Source organism: Diceros bicornis, chromosome 14 (assembly GCF_020826845.1).
Source record: "Diceros bicornis minor isolate mBicDic1 chromosome 14, mDicBic1.mat.cur, whole genome shotgun sequence".
Taxonomy (NCBI): Eukaryota; Metazoa; Chordata; class Mammalia; order Perissodactyla; family Rhinocerotidae; genus Diceros; species Diceros bicornis.
Window position 1 is genome coordinate 37,023,267 of NC_080753.1, and position 17,515 is coordinate 37,040,781.

The window sequence follows — 17,515 nt, forward strand, 5'->3', positions numbered from 1 at the left end:
TTTGTTTTATGGGACACAGCTACAATATTAAATATTAAATTCAATGTCTTGTGAGGAAAATAATTTCACACATGTTTGCATTAAGGCAAGTGTTAGTATCCTTATTTGGTGGCAAAGAAATTATAGTCAAAGATAATAAGTGGTTTTCCCCAAAAGCACACAGCTTGTACATCACTCTGTTGATGGGGCTACATATGCCCATTAATGAAGAATGAGATTTGATTTGCATTTCAGGCAATGACATTGAGGTTTTGCTGAACTCACTCTATTTTGTTTAGGCATCTTTGACTAATATGTATTTGTGAGGTGGTTTATAACCGGGGCTATAAAACATTTTTAAAAAAAATAAAGCTAATAGATCAACCAAGGCTTTGAATTCAACATGATATTCTCATAATCCCCACACTGAAATAGGACTAATTTACCCTGTCAAGTGGTGAAGAAATTTATCTTGTCAAACTTGTAAATCACTAGTAAGTTTTCTTGAGTTAGAATATTTTTTGCCTGAGGTTTTTCCACCACTGTTCACTGTCCAAAGTATCCCACTGTTTTCTCTCTTCTTCTAGAGTAAGTTCTATTTGTATTGATCGTGACCTCATTGTTGTTTATCACTACTGCATAAGACTGACTAAAGTTAATGGCAAAAATAATTTATATTTAAAATCACTGTCACTAAATTTTTTAAATGGATTTCCCTTTGCATAGTTCTATCTTATGTGCCTTTGACCTAAATGTCTCTTGATTTCATTTGTTTCTGAGGCCTTAAAAAAGCCCTTGCTGGATGATATAATTGGACATTGAATGTTGGAAAATGACTAAATGCTGTCAATACATGTTGATTAAAGTCAACTCAGGATAGTAGTGGCATGTTTCTTTTAAAAGATGGGGTTATTTTCAACTTACTTGGGATTCATTTAAAAATAATTTATGCCAAATATATTTTCTAAACTTTCTAAATATCTTTTCTCTAGCTATTATACCAGTTTCCTCCCTGAAACTAAATTAACTAGTGGTTAGGTGAGGGAGAAAAGTGACATGATTTGGTAGGATTCAATATTTTAAAATAGATATTCTCACAAGTGGAAAGTGCTATGTAGAGATCACCAAGAGTTGATTGTTTCTTTCTCGGTCCTGTTCCACTTGTGAACATTATGACACTTGATACCCTGTTCTTTCATCACTTCCATGTCTATCTGACATCTTCTTTGAAAGGGAAACACATCCTCTCTTCTTAGGTCTTCTTTTCAGAGATCATCTTGTCTTGACCCAAAACTCCTTAGTCAGTGCCCTTCTCAGTGCAACTTTCACATCCTTGTTCCTCAGTGTATAGATAAATGGATTGAGTGTAGGTGTAACAATTCCATAGAAGAGAGCCATGATCTTCCCCCTGTCATGAGAATACCTAGAGGGAGGCTGGACATACATACTAATGGCTGTAAAGTAGAAGAGGGAGACCACCAGCAAATGTTAAGCACAGGTATTAAAGGCCTTCCATGACTTTCAGCAGACCGGATTCTCATTACTCTCTGAGCAATGAACACATAAGTGTCCAGGATGAGAGTGAGGGGCACCAGAAGTAGCAAAGCCCCTAGCACATTGAGCTCAGCTTCATTTATACGAGTATCAGTACAAGCTAGTTTCAAAAGAGCAGGAACTTCACAGAAGAAATGATCCATCACCCTCTGTCCACATCTTGGGGCCAACACTGTGAGAGTAGACTGGACAAGGGAGTTAGCAAAACCACTAATCCAGGTCCCAGTGGCCATGTGGATGCAGCGCCACTGGTTCATGATGACTGGGTAGTGAGGAGGTTTGCAAATAGCAACATAACGGTCGAAGGCCATGATGGCTAGAAGTATACATTCAGTAGAACCCAAGGCCAAGAAAATATAGAGTTGGGCAACACAGCCACCATAGCTAATGGTCTTTTCTGGTCCCTTAAGGTTGACTAGCATCTGTGGGACAGTGCTAGTAGTATAGCAGAGGTCCAGAAGAGAGAGATTCAAGACAAAAAAGTACATTGGACTATCAAGCTGGGGATCCAGGTGGGAAACTAGAATAATGGACATATTTCCAAATAGGGTAAAGATGTAAGTCACCAGAAATATTGCAAAGAGTGGTGTCTCCAGCCAGGGACAGTCAGAGAATCCCGATAAGGTAAAATCATCTAGTGAGCTCTGATTGTTGATCCACTCATTGGCACTGATAGGTGAAATTCCAGCTGAGATTTCTAAATACCCACTGCTAGGGATGGGTATCAATGGGAAAAGGAAGCTACTGAGAATTAAGGACCAGAGATGCTGAGATGAAATATGCATTTTTGCTGTAATCTGCATCTATATCCTGATTATGGTAAGATGTGGAGCCAACATTGCCAACGTAATATTGAGAAAAGAATAAAGAAAACACCAGCAAAGTAGTTTAGAAATTTTGCTTACCTACTAGGTGTCTTCTGGTTAGCAATCATTCCCTTTGGATTTTGTTGTCTTCTCCTCTGAGAATTTTCAATAGAACTACCATCAACCCTACATGTCATGAATATTTAATGGAAACAGAATGTAGATTAAGACAGATTGGGAGAAGGCAGAGCTTCTCAAACACAGGTTGAACAAAGGACAAGAAGAAGGCAGGTGGATCAGCAGCTGAGGGGGAGCCAAGCCATCTTGGCATCTTCACCTTCCTCAAACTAACCCTGGTCAGAAACATAATTGGAACTGGGGCACTTCATAAAATTTGCACGAAGAAAGGTTGGAATGTCAGGACTCCTTCTACCCCTGCCAAGCATTAATGCTGATCCTATTCAGAAAATTTAAAAATAGGGGGAAGAAACAAAAAATTCAAACAAGATAACATACACTTGAAGCAATAAGGCCTTAGAATCTTCCTTGTAAAAATATCTGGATAAGTTTGATGAAATTTTAACCTCTGAGTGAAATCACCAGAAAGAGTTTCAAATATCTATTTCTCTGAAATTGAGGCTGTATATAAATTTCTAATCTCTCAACGTATCATCAACACATAAATTTAAACATTTCCTTCTCTCTCTTCTTTATTCTAATTTCTTACTTATTATTTACACTATTTCTGCCATCTGAGGTGCCTCTATCCTACTCTTCTCTCATCTAAATCACACAATTCCTTTATGATATAATTTCTGTGGAATAACTCCAATGACTAATTTTTCCATTGTCTAAAATCCTAAATTTCCTTCGGTTTAATTCCCATATTACAGCAAATTTGCCTAGTATTTTACTCTGCTTATTTTATAAAAGACATTTTTCTCTTTCCTTCAAATCCCAGTCATTCCATTTACCAGCTGTTTGATTTGGAGACATGCTTCAATATTTTTGTGTTTCAATTTTCTCATCTTTAAAATGAGAATAATTATACTCAGCTCATAGGACTAAGTGGTATAATGTAAACGGCATACATAACTCAGTTCTTTTCATATGCTAATGATTGAATAACTATTAATAATTATTATTTTTTCCTTATTTATGAAATCTCTAAAAATATTAGATTTGTCTTCTATCTGCGCATCTATACACAGTGTATAATGAGAGTGGTAACAAACATAATTAACAAATATCTACGGAGGGATAGTAAACATGATATGACTGCTAGGAAATCAGTGTAGGACCCTTTGATTACTTATTTTTCTGGTCCTCTTAGGTGGCCTTGCATTCCATTCTTCTTGTGCTCCTAACTTAATAGGATTAGTAGACTTAATTGGCCAGGTCTATTTTTTTACGTTGGTGTCACTGAGTTATGAATTAGACAGTGTGGGAGAATGAATAACAGTGAGAAATAATGGAGACAAGTGCTTGTTTCACAGCCCAAACCTCAGAATCACTAAATCCAAAACTGAGCTCATTATCCATCCATCTCACACTTCTAATTTCTTTGTTTTATTTATAGAAACACATGTCTTTTGGTACCCTGAACCTAATTATTTTCTTTGGATTGTAATTGCCTATGTGTTGCCCAAGTTGTCAAGCTGAACAATTCTTCTTTAACATTGTCTCTCATATCTATCCATTAAATCTACATCTCTGAAAAAACATTAAGGTAGACACATAGAAAATAGTTCAGTGTTCCATGGTCTTTAGCTTTCAAACTGGTCTTCCCACTTATAATTGTTCTGTCATCTTCAAAGCATCCCAGCATGATTGGAGAGTAGTCTTTCTTCAATTCAAATCTGATCATGTACATCTCAGCTCAAAATTCTTCAGAGGATCTCCATATTCTAGCACATTACATTAAAATGCAATCTTAGACCCAAGGCCTCATATTATAATGGGTCAAACTATGTAGACACATCCACTAACCCAGCCAAACTTCTTACTTTCTCCTTTGTGTTTATGCTGATGTGAAATTCCATTTGTTGCTTCATATCCTGTAAGGATCATTTCAAGTACAAAATGTTCTAAAGTATTTCCCATTTTCCTTCTTTGCTAATCCCTCAGAGCATTTTATTTGTAATTCTCTCATGAGACACTCCAGATATTATTATATATATATGTATATGTATTTATATATATTATATATACATGTATATTTGTATGCATTTATTTATTTCTGTTTCTGTACCTGGCCTATTTTCCTGACTAGATTGATTATATATTCTTTAAGTGTAAGCATGTGACGTGTAGAAGCAAGATTATATGTTAAATATCATAGATATTTACTACATTTTAATTAATTTGAATTCAATTGAGACCAGCAAGTACGAAACTCTTCCCTTTAGTGTTCTGATACGTGAGATGACATTAGCATCTTGATTTTATTATTTCTTTTCACTTATGACCTCAATTATTTTCACTGATATTTCATCACAACAGAACCCAGATACATTATTTACTTTTCCATTCCAAGCCCAAGAAGCCAAAGCAGAGTTTAAATATGCCCTACTTTACTCTTCACACAGACATTTTAAAGATTTTATTGCTAGCTCTCAAGATGATGTAACTAATCAACCAATAAATACATTTATTTTACTTCCTCAAAATCAATGGACTTTGAATATGTCACTTCATATGCTTGTGACTAGAGTTGTTCACCTAGAGAATAAGAATCAAAATACTTGCATATAAACTCCACACTGCTTTCATGACGATTGGATAAGAACTTGCTTTGTGAATTAAAGACAAAAAACTATACAATATAATATAAAGAGAAATATAAGCAGTAACTGAAATATTAGTAAGACAAGCTACATGGTAAAATTACATAGTGATGATTCTGGAAATTTCCAGGTGCCTGTGGAAAATTAAGTTGATTATTTTCTTAAGACTTCTCCTTTTGTAAGCCCTATCTTTTCTTATCTCTACAATAGCACTCTTTATTTAAAACTGGTCCTATTCAATTCCTCTTTTTCTCTGATTTCTTATCCTGTGATAGTGAGACTTTAGGAATAGAGCTTTGGAAATATGATTATGTTTTGTATTATATTATATCCCCAAAGAAATGGGACAGATATCATCTACAGCTGATACAAGATTGTTATAGAAATAAAAAAAAAATAGTATTTTGATTCAATGTTGAGAAACAATTTCGTCTTTATACATATTTCCGAACCAAATTCTGCTCAATCTGTTGCAGTCAAAGGAAGGCCACTCCTGTGCTGCGGTATTACTTACGAAAGGATGCCCCTTAAAGAGAATCCAAGTAATTCCTTGTCCAGTTAGAATCCTAAAAGGGACACGTGCAGAATGCATTCTATATGGATTATTTTCTTGCTAAAGATTCAGAATTTCATTACTTACCTGCCCTCAGATAATGTTTTTTTAGATATAAAGAAAGCCGACTTTCTCTTCCTACCTTTCAAAGATTACTGTCGTATCATTTTCATAATTTTTATTTTTTTTTCTACCAGGTCTCTCCAAATGGGCACAGCATGCTGTTAAGTTTCTGAGATAAGCTTGGACTGTTATGAATAAAATCAAATCACACACCTACTCCAGAGGAACAATAAAGTTATTAAAGAAGAATATGTAGCAAATATCGTTGGTTTTCAGAATATATGATAGTACGCCTAAATATTGAAGATTTGTAAGAACCTAGAGGTAAAATGAGTAATGATGAAATGACAGCAATAAATTCAGAAAGTAAAGTTATGGGGGACAAAAAGGAGAAAGAAAAAGAGAATAAGAAAGAAAAAAGATAAATATATAAAGATAATAATGTTTTGTCTAGTACATTGTAGCTGCTTAAATAAGTATCAGTTGAATATGTGAATATAGAGAGAAAAAGAAAGACAATGGGAAATAAAGATTAAAGGGGTAAGACCAAATCCAGTAATTCAGTTTATTTGCCTGGAAAGGACTGTGGGGAGTTCTTGTCTTTCTGGCTGTACAGGGAAATTATGGGATTAGTAGGGCTTAATTTATCTGAATAGGAAGTTTGAGAAAATGTTGATGAGTCCCCAGAGGGTGAGAATCTGGAGTTGGGAAGACAGAAGTATCTGTGCCTCCAAAGCAAATGGGAGGTGTAAAGGAATGAAGGGGCAGCAGGGAAGAAGAATCTGACTACATGGCTTAAGAAAACACAGAGCCCATTATTTTAGATGTTTACATCCTAACACACCCTTTAACAACTTTGTAATCATGATTCTGATATAATATGTTAATAAGCCAGAATAGAAACAATATTTAGCTGTTCATTTCACCTCTGATTCACTTTAGATACTCTTAATGTTATTGTCTAAGGATCTTTGCTACAGTTTTAATGCCATGCTTTGTGTCTATTGGATTCTCTTATTTTAAATTATCATAGATTTAAAAAATCTTTGATTTGTTTGAATGGTAAGCCTTTCAGGGCTCAGTTGATTCCTACACAAAATCAATATCTTGTTATCCACAAACTTTTTGTAACGCAAATAGCTGTTTTAATCTAAAGAAGTAGCAAAAGGCACACCTAAAAATATTTAAATGAAAATACTAGGTTCCAAAAGTAAATAACACTAATAGTAACATTTGTATTTTCCCATAGCTTTCTTCATAATAAAATAATGTGTAACAAGGATTTGCAAATACCAGAATGTTATATCAAACTTTCCACAAACATATATATATAATTTTATATGTGTATGTGTATACATATAATTGCATTTGTACATATATACAATCCTCCTCACATGATTGTTTTGTTCTCATAACAATTCTCTAAAGTAAGAATGATTTTTATTTTTAATGATAGAAGAGAGGAAACTCAGGCACCAAGAGGTGACATGACTTACCCAAGTATATAAATCCAGTAAATTCAGAAACAAAGATTTGAATAATATAAGATTTTGAATCCTAAATCAGTATACTTGTCATAATTCCACTGTTCTTTTCTCAGAGAAAAATATATGTGGCTGTGGAATCAACTTTTTTGAATATTTTAAAAAATTTTTACTTTATAGTCCTACCTCTGAATGTTCCCTTTATCGCACCTTATGAAGCAACCAATGACAAAGCAAGGTGACCTTTCATTTTGACTATCCTTCCCTCCCAAAACCCCTTCTGTATTTACCTTATGCTGGGTTGTAATGCATCAGTTTGTATAGTATGTGACAAAGAGATGGGGAGTTATGGAAGACTGACCGGTGACCCAAACATAATACCCAGACACTGCTTGATGTTTGGATTTCTTCTCAGTTCTGTAGAGTATCAACCAAGGTCCCTCTGACTTACTGAAGGGTCAACTTCAAGAGCTAATATCAATTTATGGCCATCCGTAGAATCCATAGATCCACAGGGAGCTTTCCCATGAGTTTTTGTGTCATCACTGTCTTGGTCCCTTCCTTCTATTTAAGCCCCTGAGATTCAGCATAATTAACATCTGCTGCTGCCAACATGTCCAGGAGAGAAGAACCAGAGGGACTAGAAGGTGAGACAATCTCAAAAGCAATCAGGAAAATGTTTCTAACAAAATGCAAACTTTGGGCGCACAAGTTTGCAGAGTCATCTCAGAGGAAACCACATCAATTCCAGTAAAACTTGATTTTAGTGGTTGTTTAGATGATTTTTATGATATGAATTATGAAATAGTTAAAATTAGCCTTTACATATGCTTACTATTCTGAGAAAAATATGACAATGTCATATAGTTACAAAAGTAGTCTTTCTAAAATATGATTTTTTTTCATATTTGCCCCCATAACAACTTCTCATTCTCACCTTGTACTTATATTTATTATATAAGATATTTCATAGACAGAAGATATATATTAATTCACCTGATAGTCATAGTGACTGTATAAATTAGGGGAATGCATTTTAATTATTCATATTTAGTTGATAACAATTCCATAATGTAGAAAATTCAAATAACTTGCCTCAAACCACAGACAGGTAGACCAGGAACAAAACCAGTGCTTCCAAATTTTATCTAGTTTTTCTTCCTTGAAGTTATTGAGCATTACTAATCCAGACTCCTCAGTTTAAAAGACAAAATTGAAATTCAACATATGTTTTTTTCCCAATATTTTAACCATGGGCCCCCCATGACCAGTATGAAATGACCTAATTTCTTATCAACAGAGTGACTAAGAATTGTTTTTCAAAAAATTCACAAAGTCACAGAGCGAGAGCATATGAAGAAGAGGATATCTTGACCCAAGTTGACCACAGAACCAAAGATTCTCCTCCCCATGTCACTAAAGAACTGGGAAGTGACCGAAACTTAAAAGTCAGACTCTCATCAGAGCCAAGGGGTCCATTGTTCAGGAAGATCCAGTGTTAAAACCCCTTCCCCACCTTACCATAAATGTTTAAAATCTTAGCATAAATGTTTAAAACCTTACCATAAATATTTAAAGCCCTCCAATCAAAACTCGCCCCATCAGCATTTCCGTATGCCAGCCCGTTTTCCAGCGTGTTTTCCTTAACCTCTTAAGTTTCACCCCAAATCCTGAATCAAGAAGGCAGACCTGAGAGCGTATCTTTCCTCTCTGCTTGTAGATAGATCTCACAAATAAAGCTATTTTTCTTTTCCCAAAGGCTGATGAGGTAATAATTGACTCCATAAACGCATCAGGTGGCAAGCCCTTGCTAGGTAACAGTATCTCCACTATATTAGCCTTTCTTTTTTTTTTTCATAATACCTATGGAGTAGTAGAAAAAAATAATAGACATGAAACTGCAAGGATTGTTTATAAATACCAAATCCGTGATCTTGGACGAATAACTCCAAATCTCAGACTTTGTACTTCTTTATCATAAAAAATCTGGTTATTAAAATTCCTGAATTAACTTGATCTCAAATTATCATATGAAATAACATTTTTGAAAGGATTTTATGTTGGGCTTCAGTAATAAACCCAAATGTACTTGGAGATTTACTTTATCATAAAGGTGGAATTTCATATCATCAGGAGAACTTTTCAATAGAACGACTTAAAATCTGTGAAAAAAATATATACATTAAATTCTTACCTTCAAATTAATTCCAAAACAATGAAGACTTTAAATGTAAAAACAAGATAATGTCACGTAAAAGATCTATAAAACCTCAGAAGCATTAAAACTATTTATGTATTTGATACATAAAAGTAAAATTTCTGCAGAGACAAATATCACAAACAAAATGAAACAAAAAACGTGTGACAAGCTTCAAAGAAAATGTGAAGTATGTGAAAGACAAAAGGCTAAACTCTTTAATATATACATGTCTATTAAAAGTCAGTATGGAAAAGACCAACAATCCTATTGAAAAAACAGCAAAGGAGCAGGACAGAGGCTTTTTACATGACTTTCAAATATATGATAAAATGGTTTACCCTTATACATACAAGAAATGCAAATTAAATCACAATGGGATACAATTTTTACATTATCAAATTGGTCAAGAGCAAAATATCTTATTTTATATTGTTACCGCCCAATGTGGGGCCTTCTGCTAGCCGCAAGACATCCCAATAGTCAAGAGGCAAGGTGGTAGGAGAAAAAGGACTTTTTTATTACAGCTTGCTAGCAAGAGGGAATATGGTCAACTCATGTCCAAAAGAACCATCTTAAGGGGGCACGAAATCTTACAGCAGTTATATAGGCCATTGAGTTATTGGGGAGGGGGTTAGGAATGTTGACCTTCTGGACTAGGAGTGCCACACCAGATATTTCAGTTTTCACTGATGATGGCTATCAGCATAGATTCTCTGTTCGGGGGTCATCACATTCCTAAGAAACTCAAAAAACAAAGTTATCATCTTATTGCAGCTGGGAGGTACATGCAGAAGCAGGGGTAGTAAAATCTACAGAGCAGTTAGATCTCCTGGAGGGTGAATATCCAGCTCGGTTAGTTTGTCAGAGGTCATTCAAAGTTACAATAGAGTTTTTCCTTTCTACAATACGGCTTCCCTGTGTCAACCTTGTCTTGAGCTGGTATCAATATCATGTTGAAAAGCCACTTTGCTTTAACTCTTTTACAGACCATTTTAGAATTAAATCTCATGTGTAAAAATAAACATGTCTGTTGGCACACCAATTCCATTTCTAGACATTCACCTGACAGATATTCTCACATATGCATGCAGAGATGGATGTACAAAGATCTTCATTGCAGCATTGTTTGCCTAAGCAAAGGACTACAAACATCATAAATGACCACCAGTCTTGACGTTGTTAAATACATCTTTACAATGTAGTATTATGTATTCATTAAAAATAATGAGGCAAGTCTATATGTACAAAATTGGAGTGGTCTCCAAGATATATATATTTAAGGAGAAAAAAAAGTTACAGGAAGGTATTTATAGTATTTATATTATAAATATTATAATTTTATTAATTATATAAATATTTAAATATTTATAACTTATAACTCAAGACATTATCTATCTATTCATCTATCAAAATACATATTTAAGTAAATACATGTATAAAAACACATTTTCAAATGCCCCACATATGCTCGTATATGTACAGAATAGCTCAGGAAGAGTAGAGAATAGAGAGATGGAGATAGGAGTGGAGGAGAGATTTGTTTGCCTCATGAATATCCTAATTATGTATATTTCTTATCTTATCTTTATTACATTTTGTATTTTAACAATAATGAGAACAAAATGACACCACCACCACTGTGGTGTTCTTTGTGAGAGGTTTCCTGAGGCGTGTATGGTACCCAGACTGTGATTACGACCATGAAAAAAATATGCTTCAAGTCTGAAATTAAGCAAACCAACGTTTACCATAATCAAGTTTTCCTTAATATGGATCTCTTTAGTTTTAAACTTAATCTTTTAAGTTCAAAATGATTTCTCAAAGTAATATACGTAAATAATTTAAAATCAAATTGTTCTACACGCATTTAAAAAACAACAGTAGCAGCTAGTATCCCACTCTCTCTCCACTTCCATTTCCTATTTTCACAATGTAAGTACTTTCAGCACTTTCAGATATATATCTGGCATTTTCTTGAATATTTCTAAATTAATTCAATATTTCCAAAAATACTCATTCAGTGCTTCCAACTACCAGATATTGCTCCGTGCACTTGCGATGCATCAGTGAACAAAACAAAGATCTTTGTCTCTCGGAAGTTAAAATTGCAGGGAAAGGGAGCAGATAATAAATGATAAGCCTAATAAATTATGCTATATAGTATGTTAGAAGATGATAAGTGCTGTGGATGAAAGAAACCATAAAGTAGGATAAAGAGTCTCAGGTGAGTGAGGTGCACAGAGGGCAGAATTTAACAGAGCGGTCAGGAGAGCTCTCCTTGCCAAGGTGAGATCTGAAAACCTGAAGGAAAGGAAGAAGTTACCCAAGCAGGTATCTAGGATAAAGCATTCCAGCCAGAGAACAGCAAAGGCCTTGCAGCAGGAGGATACCTGACGCATTTTAATAACAATACAGAGGCCAGCAGGGTTGAGCAGAGTGAGTCAAGTGGGGAGTGGTAGAAGACAAGACAGGAGAGGAGAGAGCCATGTGGGCCTTTGTAAGCCATTGTAAGAATTTAGGCTTTTCCTGTGAGTGAAATAGACATTCAGGGCTTTAAGCAGAGGAATGAGAAGTGACATGATTTACCTTGAGTTTCAGAAGAAATGCTTTGTTGTATTTAGAATACCCTGGAAAAATGGAAGTGATTAGATTAAATGGATGCTAAAACAGTGATCTAGGTGAGAGATGGTGGGGGCTCAGATCAGGGTCTTAGCCAGAGAAGTGGTAAAATATTGGATATATTTTGAGGCTGGTGATAACAGGATTTCCTGAGGGATTGGATGTAGGCTATTTCTTCATTTTACTTTTCATTTCATATTTATCTTTTAGCTTCCTGCTATGGGAGATAGGAATTCAGCCTTTTTTGCATAATATATCATTCCTTCTTACACACACACACCTGTTCCTCAAATCCTCCAGTATAATTATACTTTAATTTTAAAGAATTCGGAATTTATATTATAGTGATAATAAAGACAGTTTTCACAGCTAAATTGTATGGTGCACTGTGATTAAATTTCTATTCTCACATAGTTTTTTGTTGTTCATTGAGTTAATAAACGTTTTGTGTGTGTGTGTAGTTTTTCTCTGTAGTTTTCATTAACATAGCCCACAAAACTGTAAAGCTCATCTCAGAACGATTGAGCACGTCAGGTAGTCTATCAGCTCATTTTTCTTGATGGGCTTTGCTAAAGCTTTCATGTTCCAAACTGGATTCTCTACATGCACATCCTCCTGGAATTTGCCTTTACAACCATCCTAGCACAGAGGAGGCAAACTTTTACCTTTACCTTCTTAGGGTTCTTTTCAGCTGGGCCTAAGATTTAAATTGATATAAGACAGATCAACAGGAGAAAAGCACACAAATTTATTTAATACAAGATTTAGATGACAAGGGAGTCCTCTTGAGGAATGAAGACCAAAAGAAATGGCAAAACCAATTTACTTTTACATTAGGTTGAACAAAGAGAGGCAATTGTGGAAAAGTATAAAATAAAATATATGAGGCTATATGAGGAGGCTAAAGAAAGATAAGAATAATTTTAACAAAGTCTAGAAAATTCTCTTGGTCTCACCTCCTCTTGTCTTTGACCTTGATGATAAGAATTTGCTTTCCTGCTGGTACAGGGAGGATGTCTTTCATGTGAGAATTTCGTCTCCTGCTTTTAAGAAAAAGAAGGCAGGTCAGAGTGCTTTTCTTGTATTTGCTGTTTTTCAAGTGCCTTTAACTCAAAATAGTATTCCAGAGTGGCATATTTTGGGTGACAGGTTCTAAACTCCTTCACTAGGCATTTTCTCTCTTTCTTTCCTGCATTAAATCCCTTGGGTGCTGCACTCCATGCTTTTGACTTTCTTGGTTTTCTTCTTCCTTTTGGTGGAGTGTAGCCCCCAGTAGCTTCCTGAGAATACTGGAACAAGAAGAAGAAAAATGAAAGCCTCCATGTGTGAAAATTTCTTTATTCTCTCGTGATGTTTGCTTGATTGATGTTTTGTCTGAGCATAGAATTCTGAATAAGAAATAAATTTCCCATAACACTTTGAAATTGTTGCTTCATTATGTTCTAAATTTCTAACATTTTTGTCGAGAACTCAAATGCCATTTTTAATTATCAGCCTTTATTTATGACTTTTCGGCCCTCACCTTATCTTTGACTCTGGTAGCTTTTAGTTTTTTGCTTGATTGCTGGTAATTGCAATCTCACTTTATTATATCTTTGTATGGGTCTCTTTTGCTTCATTTTGCTGTGTGCTCATCGGCATCTGGAGTAGATAATTTTAACCTACTCTTCTATATGACAAAATTGTTTTCAGTAATAATCATAAAATTAAATAATAATTATATCCAGAAAAGAAATGTAGTAAGAGAATATTTTCTTTCATTGGACTTTGAATATATAATTGTCAGTAGAAAAATACAAAATAAATAATAAAACAAATATTACAATATAAAAGTCAAAATATCTGCAAAAGGAACAATTGTGCCAGTGATGTAATATTTTATTTTCTCTATTTGTTCCTTAGTTTTAAGAAAAACAATTAAAAAGAAGAAGAAATTTCAATTTTAATTATAGTAGTGTGGGAGATCAAGATTTGGACACCGTGAAATCTATCTCTTTACCTTGGTTGTTTTCTCTGAGGACATTTGACCTCCCACACTAACTGCCTAAAGAATTTGACATGGTAGCTCCTCCCTGGAACAGATCTATCATGATGGCTGTAAAGATAACGTAGGGTAAATGTTACAATAGGAAAGGCACCAACAAGCCCCTCTTATCAGAAGTTCTGTCTCTCTGGCCACATTCTCTGGATGACCCTGCGAAGAGTTGCCAGACAATCATTTACATTTATAAGGGAAATCTCCATTTGTAAAGGTATCTTGCTCTCTGTTTGGAGAAGAGAGGGAGATGAGCTCATTTCTAGTGACTTGTCAATGTGGAAGGTGAGGCCTTGAGCTACATAATAAACCTTACTCTTGTTTACTGTGCTTTAGTGGTAATCTCCTGTAACTGACTCCCCCCACCCCCAAAATCCTCCTTTGTCATTGGCTGAAAATGATATTTAAGACGAGAATTTCTGCTATTGTGTTGAGAAACGCAGTGTCCCTGCTTTCTCCCATGTATACATGTTATTAAACTTGGTATTATTTTCTCCTGCTAACCTGTCTTGTTGATTATTTGGCCAGCCAGAAGAACCTTAAGGGAAAGGGCAGAGGGAGATTCTCCCTCTTCCCCCGACAGTAGTCAATTTCAGTTAAATATTTTAGATAAGAACTAAATCTGCATTTACCAAAAAAGACATCTTTAATTCACACTTTGTTTTACTGTTTTAAAGTTTAAACATAAAACTCGAAGTGGCCATATCAGAAGAGAGAATTGAAGTATCTCACGTTTTTGCAATTGCTGTGGTATTGTTATTTATTTCTAATCTATTGTTCAAATGTAGAAGTATGCAGTACTACAGGGGCTGGAGTCCCAGCTGTGCTTGAAGCTATTTAGAATAATTCCAACCATTAGCAAGGTACTCTTGAGTCCATTTGTGTTAGAAGCTGACTGTTTAACTGGGAGTCCTCTAATTCAACTTCCAGGTAGAATGCAATACTTACTAAAGATAAGCAATAAAAATTCACTAAGTCAAAACTTCTTTTATTAAAGCTACACTGAAACTGCACCAATTGTTTAGAATTTAGATCGAAAAGTTTTTCTGGTTTTTTTTTTGGAAAAGTATATGTTATCATTGACATTGTTTAGAACTGCCACCTCATGTGATAATAAAAAGCAGATTGACTTCAGTTGGTTATATTACTGTTCTAAAATTCTCTACAGACAACGCACCCCCTTCCTGTCTGCACCTGGGGCAGACTGCACCCTCTGCCCTACCTTGGTAGACCTTTGCTGAGTGAGGTCTTTAAATTCCTGTATTTTTTAAAAAAATACTTTTTGCCTCTCAATTTTGTCTCTTTCTCTCTGCCTGCAGTTCCTTTCCCTAGAATGTGTTCCTTTTGGATCCATCCTCTGTTTTTTTCTTGAATTTCTTCTGCTATTTTTCATCTCCTTGCTTTTGTTTCTCTACTCTCTAGGAAATTTCAGGTTTATCTTTGAATGCTTCTCTCTTTTAAATTTATTTTTACTGTTCTAATATGTTTTATTGCTAAAATAACCACCCTTTTTTCCTTAATATTCTACTTTTACGTCATTATTTTTTGTTTGTTTCACGAACTTTCACTAAGTGTACTAATTATAAGGATTTTTGCTGTTCTTTTATTCCACTTCTTACATGAGTTTTTCCTCTTGCTTTTTTTAATCTATTTATGGTTGTCTCTGTGTGTTAGAGGCTTTACTCAGAAGCGACAGGATGCATGCGTCTAATAATGCAGCTTATTAGAAATGCTGTGCACTTGGGTGAAGCTTGTGAATGGGGTTTCATATAGGATGATCAAAGCATTTTGTTGGAAAAACACAAATCTCAGTACACTTTTGGTCTTTTTGCACAGGTCTTCTAGATTCTCCATAGGTTACACTTCTGTTTTCTTGCCTAGAGCATTATGAAGCTGGCTACCAGTGTTCTAGGAGCAGAATGAGGAAAATTTTTAAGGAAGGATGATATATGCAGCAGCTAACAGAATTCTTTGCTTTTGGCGTGACATCACAGTCAAATATCAGCCATTCCTGGTGTAATAGTCTAGAGGATCTCTGATTTAACTTTTCTAAGGGTGACTACTCCTTTTGTCTACTTTGATGTGAGAGGGGCTCTCATCTGGTTATGTGGGCTAGAGATACATCCACCTTTTAGGCAGATTTTTAAATTGTTCCGATTTTAGCCTCACTCTACAATCTGCCTTCTAAGATACACAATGCTTACCTTCCTAAACTTCCATTGCTACTTCAGGGCTTCTGCAGTACAAATTACCTTTATTCTTACTGGCTGCTCTTCCCCACCTCCCGATCCTCTAAAAGTAGTAAGGTTTCGTCTTTTCTTCTATAAGTCATTTACTACCTTCCATCTATTTCTTATGTTCCAAAAGTTATTGATCTCTTCTTTGCTCTCAATTCCCCTCCAGTTCTATGTGTCCTTACAGATTCATAACATTTTTAGCTTAACGTAATCATTACGGTTTTTGGAAAGTAACGGGATAAAAATTTTTATCCAATTTACTATGCTTAATCAGAACTCTTTTTCAAAAATCTATTTAGGATGCTGGTTGTGAGGATAAAGCAATAGAAGAATGTGTCCTAAACTTGAAAAAAATGGACCTTAACTTTGTATTATAGAGATTTATACAGTTATAAAAATGTAAGATGCTGTATTATTTTTATTCCTGATGCATATCATTGGAAGTCAATGATCTGAATTCCATCCTTCAGAGATGATGCCCTCTGATCCTTAGCACATTCAGGACATTATTAACCAGAAAGCAATTTTCTTTATTCCACATATATTTGTAGTTTTATCTCTTCTTTAAAAGTACTATTCAATAGTCAATAGATTTGTCTTTTACTATGAATTTCTCAAACACGTAGGTATTCAATATACTTGCCCTCTTGTTTTATTTTGTAATGTAGATGTAAAGTCATCTAGTATGACCTTAAATTGGTTTTTAATTGTTTCATTAATCATGGAATATATTTTATAAGAATATTATATATTATTTGTGAATAGTGCTAGTAATTTTTCAATGACTACATTGCATCAGGAAACATTTGAGAGGATATTTTTATTTTATAGATTGTTTTAAATTAATTGTTGGCCAAGTTAATATAGTGGGTGGTTTTCTTGTAGACAGCAATTCCAAGTGCAGTGAGTAGATGCCTTTTGGAAATCACACCTTGAGCTCTGTTATCGCCATTAAACTCAAGTGTGTCACACTTTCTATAAGTGAGTGGAGAAAATAAATCATATATTTTTTCCATATCATAAGACAAAAGAAGGATTAACATATTTTTTCCATATTTTCAGGTGATTGTTTTTACATTTATATATAAACATAAATGAGTAACTAATTATTGACTAGGTAAGAATTTATTTTGGATACAATTGAAAGTAATAAGCATATATTAGATCAAAATAGGAGGAATACTAAGATCAGAGGATTA

General features: G+C 34.6%; 1 pseudogene; it reads right to left on the reverse strand.

The window, feature by feature from the left end:
* Window positions 1-1,251: 1,251 nt before the first annotated feature.
* LOC131413320 (olfactory receptor 2B6-like) lies at window positions 1,252-2,318 on the reverse strand (annotated as a pseudogene).
* Window positions 2,319-17,515: the final 15,197 nt, after the last annotated feature.